The sequence below is a fragment of the Lepisma saccharinum genome, chromosome 9 (genome assembly GCF_977018435.1).
Source record: "Lepisma saccharinum chromosome 9, izLepSacc3.1, whole genome shotgun sequence".
Classification (NCBI taxonomy): domain Eukaryota; kingdom Metazoa; phylum Arthropoda; class Insecta; order Zygentoma; family Lepismatidae; genus Lepisma; species Lepisma saccharinum.
Window position 1 is genome coordinate 92875385 of NC_139237.1, and position 9580 is coordinate 92884964.

Sequence of the window (9580 nt, forward strand, 5' to 3'; positions counted from 1 at the left end):
TATACGAGCAACGTGTTTTTTCCGCGGGACTCACAACTTGACCGGTCGTTTTCCCTCCTTTCTTTCTCCACACCGAAAACACAAAGACGCAGACACACAATTACACTTGGACACCAACTTCAAGGCTTGCTTAGGATAGTACCGACACAACGTCACATAAACGTTAAGAGCAACCTGCTTCTTGCCACTTTTCAAACTGCTGTATTTCCGAAAGACTACTCTGAAAACACGGGAGACCTTCCTGCACGCATGGAAGTCGCCATGTTCGAAACTGGCGCTATTTTCTTGTTGTTCACGTGATCGATTGTAATTTATACAATAATCACGTATTATTATTATAAACAGAAACCTTTAATGAAAATATATTTTAAAATGTATAATGCAATGTAATTTACACGTTTTTCTTCCATTAGTGTACTTTACTTTCATAGAACGGACTACATGATGCGGAAGAAATCCGTTATTAGGCTGTTGCCAACCACAATACTTCTCACTAAAGTACAGAAACGGAAGTGGTATGTCGATTGTCGGCATATGATAGTATATTTTCACATTGTCAGTGACGATCCTCCGGGGATGGGGAGGGGGGTGGGACGCGGGAGTCGATCTATAATACAGAGGTGTTCACCATCTGGATGGTGACATCCCTCACACTCCGGACAGGCACGTATCCAGAGGGGGCGGCTTAGGGGGCTCGAGCCCCCCCCGAAAGTTTTAGGTTTATACTAGATAAAATGAGGTTTTTGATTTCTTGTGGTGTGAAATAAAATAATGTGACAATAATTTAAGGAGAGAAATAATTATCAAGGCAAGACGGAGAATGTTCCGTAACCCTGTTATTGATAATAGCACGTATCCAAGATGGGGCACAGGGGGCTCGACCCGCTCCCCAGGATATTTTTCAGTTTACGTTAGATAAAATTAGGTTTTTGGCTTCTTAAATAATGTGAAAATAATGTAAGGAGAGAAATAATTATCAAGGAAAGACGGAGCATGTTTTATACCCCTGTTATTGTTAATGGCTCGAGCCCCCCCCCAGGATTTTTTTATTTTACACTAGATATAATCAGGTTTTTGGCTTTTTGAATAATGTGACAATGATTTAAGGAGATAGACAATTATCGAGGCAAGACGGAGAATGTTCTATAACCTTGTTGATAATATTGCACGTACACTTTTCTTGCGCTTTCGGTGTTGTCGCAGCGCACTTGAGCACTATGTAGAAACTTGTCAGCATTTGGAAGCTGCCAGGCGCGGAGCGTCCGTGTAAGCCGGGCTTACACTTTATTAATTCAAGTAAAATGTATGTAATTATATGGCAAAATTCGTAAAAACTTCAAAGTTCATCTCGGCCTGATACCAGTCTTCGAGATCCTGTTTGTTAGATTGCAACACTTCACACCAGATGGCACATGAGAACTCCCGCCTTTTGCATGGGGAATGTTGTAAGCCGTCTGAATGTTGCCTTACAAATTTCTGACCGCGAAGGAGCAGTGCCTACCGTCGCCCACCGTATCTGGAAGGAGGAGAACAAGGAATATAGAGAGAAGAGCGCGTCGAAACCCTAGGTGTGTAAACCTACGGGCAGAGGCTTACAGCAGCGTTGCAAACCTCATGTTTAGAAAAAGTGTTGTTCATGGACGTCCGCAGTATTTCTTTCCACCAGGGAGGATTAAGCAAAGTATTTTTTCAGGGGTTGGGGTAAACTAGGTATATTTCCCTTCTCAAAATATACTAATTCAATTTGAAGTTAACCTTTTTTCTGCAACGCCCTTACAATAATTAACAATTTGATGTGACTGAAATGAAATTATATGTGTGAAAATGGTTGACATTCATTTTTCAGGAAGTGCCTCCTCCCCTTGCCCCTTCTGGACATCCATGGTGTCGTTTAAACTCCGAAATTATGCTACATACTACTAAATTGTTCTGGGATTTTCATATTATAAATATTAATTTATAACAAAAACAAATATAAATTCGAATGGTTCAACCAACGACATGGGTTCCACGTTATGTGAAAAGTTTGAGAAAATTCAACCACAACGAAAAGCGGCCCTGTTGTTTTATTTATATCTCCAACTTACAAACGACTTTTTAAACTTGTGCGAGATTTAGCACCATTATGCTTGGGTTGGCTTCACTGAATACGCGCCAGCGAGAGAGAGGTCCTGTAAGAGGAGGGGCTCCAGCTTTGTCGGGTATGAATGGTTGGCTGTAAAGGAAATTTGAGCCGGTGGTGCTTCAAGGAGGTTTTTTTCCCCAGGAACAGGCAATTCTGAAGCAAAAAAACTAACAGGAAGGGGAAAAAGGAGAAACCTAGAAATGAGCGGGATACGGGAAAACTAGATACACATTGATGTGCTAAATTCTTGTTGCTTCTGTTTTTCGCTTGTAGGAGAGCATAAACATTAGACGTATTAAGACTCTGTTTTCCGTTTATGTATGAACTCAGCTGGTAATAATTGATCTAAAAAGTGAAATAAATAAGTAAACAAATAAATAAATGTTAATGAAAACTGAAGATTGAACCAATTTTACAAATTTTATGTCAAATGTGAACCAAATATTATTAATTACATAGTCCGTGTTTCAAACACTCTTCGAACAACGTACGAAAAGCCTGTTTGTGTTTATGATCTTTTAGGTGCTAGATTTGCTTTTACAGTATCCTAAGAAAACACTTACATGTCCTTTGATAGAAATTTCTGGATATATATCCCTACAATTTGTGAGCATTTCTTTTATATTTTATATTGTATTTTTTTTTTTTTACTAACTATAGGGAATTTTAAGGCAAGAGAGGGAATTTATTTATATCCGAAAGGGATATTCCCCTCACAGTCCGAAAGATCACTGCTTTGAGCAGTGACCGATTTTGGATCTGGTTTCTTTTTGTTTTCCCCTTCTTGCTGTGTGTTTGTTAAAGTCTCGAGGTATTGCTTTTGCGAATTCCATCTATTGAAAAGCGGACTGTCGTCCCTGTGCTGTGGTGTAATACAGTAGTGAAGTGCATTATGGAATAAAATGAGTGTGATTGTGCGGTGGGGTGGAGAACTTGTTGAAGACGCCGTTGTCCAGCAAGGATTTTGCTGCCAAGAAGAAACTTGTGGATATAGGTAGGCGCACCCCTTCCTTCTCTAGCAGACATAGTAACAGAAACGAAAAATAAAGTGCGCCGATTTTGCGATTCATGATACGGAGCTGATACTTGGTTATGCAGTTGTAAAAAGTATTCAGCACTTTTCTGTTTCCTTCTGTTTTCGTTTGTTTATTATTATTATTATTCATTTTATCTAACTTTGCATATTTTTTATCATTACGTTACTCATTGTGATAGGAATAACACTGACTTAATTATCAGATATCCAGAATTTTTAATTTGGTGAAAAATTCCAGGGAAGTGTTCTGAAAAAATTGGGGGGGGGGCGGGGGTCGATGTGTGTGGATAAATCACTAACCATGTCAGCCCAAAAATAAGCACAACGGGAAATAGCCTTCGTCATGCTAGGCTTACACTGTTGGAAAGGTCACGCTCCGCCACTGGAAGCTGCACAACAAAGGTAGCGCCACACGTAGCGCGATTCGTTGTAATTTCTAGTCTCTGGAAGGCGGGAGAGGGTACGTTCTTGAATGAGAGAAGGAGTCAACTACTGGCGATATTAACGAATCGTTTTATCTGCGAAACGTTCTAGAATATAATGAGGATATAAATACGCGGATTCAATTTTTCGGTTGATCTGTACAAAGAATCGGTTAATGAGATTTCAGAGGTTAAGTGTGACAATTCATACAGTCGATTAGTGATCAGTCAGCGTCCTCTGGTTGCTTTATAAGATATAGTGATTCGAAAATTAAGACATTGACGACAGCAGAACTTCCGGGGCCTCAGTGTAGTGTTAGTTCGGTTCGAGGGCCGAAGAGATCAAAGGTCTCTCTCTAAAGTGAATATTTCAGCAGTACCGGATATTGGGGTGGTTTATTAAAACAGAAATAAGCTGCATAGATCAACTGAAAATCAAAGTTTTGAGTGATGATTTAGTTTTGCAAGAACTAAATTTCGTATATGCAGTCCGAGAATTTCATGGTATAAAAAAAAACTTTTGTTTAAGCCTACTGGGTTCGAAACACATTCAAACACTTAACTACCATAAAGAGACAGCCGAAAATTTTATGAATGTCGAGAAGAGAAAGCAAGAAGATGTTGCATGTAGACATTTTAGGCGGAAATTGCAGGCTCTACCAGGAACCAAATCAGGGCTCTACCAACTGAGCCACCTAGCCATCCTTGACTTCAACCGATTTTTCGTTAAAATGTCTACACAGTATATGTTCTGTGTATATCAAATCGTAAGGTGTCCTGTATAGTGAACAAGCACAGAAAATATAGGAGAGAGAAGAAAACTGAGGAGCATTATCACCGGTTGAGGATAATTTTTTCTGTGGTCAACAAGAGCTACTACTTCGAGGTGACAATGATAGTGGCCTAATAAGGGAGATTTCACACCGTGTCGCCTGAAGATTAGGTTTGTGCGGCCTTTTGTGTCGCTACGGTGTGAAACGTTGCTGTTGATTGGCCCATTCCAATCAACATATATTGCGTGTCCTTCGGTCTGAAACCTTCCTAAGTCTTGAAAATCCAAGTCACAAGGATGGAAAATTAGGGCCTTGTTAAGGTTAGGTGTGAAGGCAGGCAGACGACAGCACCCTAAAGGATCATATCCAAACCTGCAGGAAGAACGCATCTTACTTCAATCTCCAATACGGAATTATAAAACTTCTGGTCAGTTGATTTTAAAAAATGTGTCCGAGATAAAGAGAGGCGTGCCAAGGATTTTCGGAAGGGAGAGGGGTTACGCATACTATTGTTGGTGGTCGGTCCTGATTTTGCCATTTTTTCCCTGTCTTTGACATTCCTCTTTTCTTTTTTTTTTTTTTAAAAAGGAATACTGGGTCAAATGGGGTTATTACCTCACCAAACCTCCCTTGGGCACGTCACTGGAGATAAATGAGTAAGCATTTCATCATACTGGGAGACGAAACATTAGATGTGTTGGGAACGGAAGGGTTTTCACTGTGCATTAATTGTTTCGTGATCCACCTGTATTCGAGAAGACTTCCTTTGTTTCGTGCCGATATATGACAAGACAGTGGAAGCTGTGACAGGCATTTTTGAACACTTGTGAGTGCTAAGGCCTGAATCTGAACAATTTGTTGGGTTTCGGCTTTTATAAGAGCTGAAAAAATGGGAGGACAAGACACGTTAGTGGTGTTCCGGCTCGAATCAGAGAAAAATATTCGAGAGCTGTCTGCGTCCAGTTCGCAGCCCACAATTTGAATCTCGCGTTGTCGAGTGGATTGTCCATCCCGTGCATGTGTAACAGCTTCGTAAAAACACTCAAAGACACAACAGATGTTTTTATGCCTGATGAGAAGAAATGGACAAACCCACATACTGAGATGGTTCCGGCACACAATATTAATGCATGGAAACAGAGGAGTCAAGTGGTAAAAAATGTTCCGATTTCACGTTCTGATTAAAATGATAGCCTTACAGTGGCAACGATTTAAGGGATAGTTGCTCCCCATTTTTTATTTTTTTGCCTCAACATTATGATCTCTTAATGTTAGCCTTGCCTCCGCACCCCCCCCCCCCGTATTGGAACTCAATTGCAACCTCTGGTCTTAAACACACAATTGTGAGGTTCTTACTATACCCCTTAAAAATTGTGTTGAGCCCCCCCCGAAAGAAATTCCTGGATACGTGCCTGACTCCGGAATACTTTTGCAGGTGAAGGAGGGCAGGCCGTAGGGTGAGGGAGGTTGATTTAAAATGAACACCTCACAACAAGAGAGAAGAAAAATGTGACAATATTTAAAAATTCACTCCCCCCATATGCATTTTATTTTATATGTAGCGTACATTAAAATGTGACTGCCTCAAAATATTTCTGTATTCTACAGTCTTCTTTCCCCACTTTTATGCTTCTCTAAGTTGCCGTTTTAGTTTTCCTTGGTGTCTTTGCTGCATAATTATTAATTTAGTCAATCAAATCATATGTATTAGCTTACTTTCATTATCTACAGGGTGTCATTTTAATGGCGCCCACGGACCACAGATTCGTATAGAGGACATCAAAACAAACAACGTTTCCCAGTAACATTTTTCTCGTTGGTGCGTCGATTCGACGCTACAGCCGTTCAAAAAAGACCGTTTTGCCGCCTGGATGCTGGCAACCCAACACAACATTTGATCGTACCTGTGACGTCATATCCTGCGGCGAAACAGCGCACGGTAGGGTTGCAAGGAACACATAATTTTTTTAAAAAAAATGACGAACTACCAACCACATTATTATCTGTAAAACGAAGCGAGAAACAAGTGCAGCAGACCGAACATCATAGCCTACCAGCCAGAAGATAAGCAGTCATCTTAGGGGAAGGGGGAAGTGAACCAACGATATGAGAAATGGTAAAAAACGTATTCAAAATGAAATGTCAATGTTAGATTTTGTCTCAGCCTACATCTGAAATATCAACATCAATAAATTTTATTGGACTTACAGCTTACACGTGGCTGTTTACGCCCAACTACATGTCAAATATTTGCAAATCTCGTTGCAACGTTGATATCTACAGGTTTGTATCCAGATGCCATGCGGTACTTTTGCGCTGATAACGGAAGTATCCGAGGTTCACGTTGTTACATTACGGCTAAAACAAGTACAACCACAGTAACAATCTAATGATGAATTAGTGCCGAATATACTGCCCAGTTCACATTTGCAAACTATCACATGTGTATCCGGTGCATAGATAAACACAAAGTCGTCTTAGAGCTTGTATTACTACTACTCATATCCCTGTATTTTCAATCATTTTTGACACTTACCTCTTGCTCTGAATATACATTATATTATCTGTTGCTTACCTTTGGAATTTTGAGTTCTTTCATTTCTATTTTGTCATCTGTTCAGTGTGTCACAGACAACTAGTATCAGAAGGACGAAGTGGATAGACTAAATTGTAGATGCCAACTTGGTAACTAGATTTGCAAATATTTGACATGTAAGCTGAGACAAAATTCGACATGACCACTTCCACTTGAATTCTATTTTCTTTCTACTATTTTTCGTATCGTTTGTTTACTTCCTGTTAGGTTACTGAACGTGTTTTCTCGTTTTGTGTTACGGTACATAATGTGGCTGATTGTAGCTATGTCATTTTTCACAGAATATGCGTGTTCCTGGCAACCGTGGGACGCATCGCTTCACCACGGGATATGACGTCTCAAATGCAATCAAATGTTGTGTGTGGTTGCCAGCATTCAGGCGGCAAAACTGGCCTTTTTGAACGACTTTAGCGCCGAAACGATGCACCAACGAGAAAAATGTTACTGAGAAAAGTTGTTTGTTTTGATGTCCTCTATACGTTTTCGTGGTCCGTGGGCGCCATTAAAATGACACCCTGTATAATAATAAATCATAACACTTTCCAACATCAAATAAATTTAATGAAGAAACGATGGTTTCAAGACGTAATTTATCTCATGTGTCACATTCTTCTAGCAATGTTTTTTTAGTAAAATATGAGAGAAAATTAATCCTTTGGTACGGAACCGTCTTACTCCTGGGGGATAAGATGTAAATTTTGTATTTCATTTTTTTTATTTAGCGTTGCTTTTCTTCCACTTTTGGCTAATCCCGACGATGAGAATGAGTGATTGTCAGATGAAATTGATGAAGGGATACTCACAAATAACACCCATGACGGGGTGAGCCAGGGAACTTCGGTGATGAGTCTGAAAGTCGGCCACCAGGCAAGATGTACATTTTTTTAAACTTTTTTTTAAACATACATTCAATAACTTTCAACAGGTCATCACTCAGTGATACACTGCATATTCCGCATCTGTTGACAAATGGAATGTTTTTACACCTTGTAGGCTATGTGGATTATTTTTTCTTTCATAAGTTTGCAACACTGTTAGGGTACACGTGCTTTTGTTTACAGAAGGTCTGAAACAGACCCTAACCTAACTACGAGAGCATTTATGTTTATTATTAGAAGAATGCTAAGGGACATGATCTTAAAACATTTTTGTGGAAGTAATCGCTACAACTTCACTTCACAGTATGTGTTACAGACGTAATTGCACACACAGCATGATGAAATCACGATAAGACAAAGACGAGTTTGCTGCCACGCCCATCTTTTTTGAGGTTCCAGCAGAAAAAAGAACGTGGCAGCAGACACTACCTTCATTGAAAATGGGCCGAGTCTGCTGCCACGGACGTGTCAGCGGTGAGAATAAGCGTCAAATTTGCTCCTGCCACGTAATTCTTCTGCTAAGAGGATGTTACAAGTCTTCAGAACAGATGAAGACGAGAAAAATGCAAGTTCGTGATTAGTGGGAATGAACGTACAGGTAATTTAGAACTTTTTTTTCTCTAGAAAGCATTTAGCGATATTATTTTAATGCTAACAGAACCTAACCTAACTACGAGAGCATTTTTTTTTTTTATTAGAAGAGGGACCTAATCTTAAAACATTTTTGAGAAAGTAATCACTATAACTTCACAGTATGTGTTACAGACGTAATTACATACATAGTATGATGAAATCACGATAAAACAAAGACAAGTCTGCTGCCACGCGCATCTCTTTTGAGGTTCCAGCAGAAAAAGAATGTGGCAGCAGACACTACCAAAACCAAAAGGTAATGGTACAGACATGGGCGTCCGGAAGGGGGGGCCGTGGCCCCTTCCTGGAAAAAAGAAGTCAACAAAAAAATACATATTTCACACATACAATTTAATTTCAGCCACAATAATGCGCGTTAATTATTGCACGAACATGATAAATTCAAATTTAAGCAATGTTTTTTGAGGGATGAACACTATTATTGGGGAAAATATGCCATGTTGGCCCCCCTGGAAAAAATACCTTCCTTGCCCCTCCCTGGAAAAAATCCTGCAGACGTCCATGGGTAGACGAAAATTTTAACGGCACAAATTAAATTCTACACAGCGATTTGCTTGAATTTCCGTTCTGTCATGGTGGGGGGGGGGGCAACTTGACAGTTAGGAAGCATTTAGTAGCTTCAAACCCTTCATTTTTTAAAATATTAATTACGGGATAACCGAAAGTTTGAACGGCAGAAACGAAATACTATCTATTTCACATGTTCTTTGTCATCCGGCATTATGTGGAGGGGGGGCAGCCCCGCCAAATTTGAATTTTCTCGAAAACCATTACGGCACAAACGAAAAAAATGTGGCACAAACATCAAATATTCGAGTGTCATTATTTTTTGACGCTACAAAACTGGGGGGGGGGGCTGCGTCAAGTTGCCTCCCCACCCAAATTCAATGTACGATTCCTCGAGAACCGTAACAGTACAAACGAAAGTAAAAGCGGCACAATCCGGCACAGACGAAGGAGAATCTAATGACATATTTCAATCGTTTGTGCCATGTGGTGGTAGGGGGCAACTTGACAGGGCTGCCTGACCGTCTAATTGGTCTGCGGGTTCCCAGTCTTCTTATTGGAAAGACAGCAGTGTCAAGTGTAAGCGATG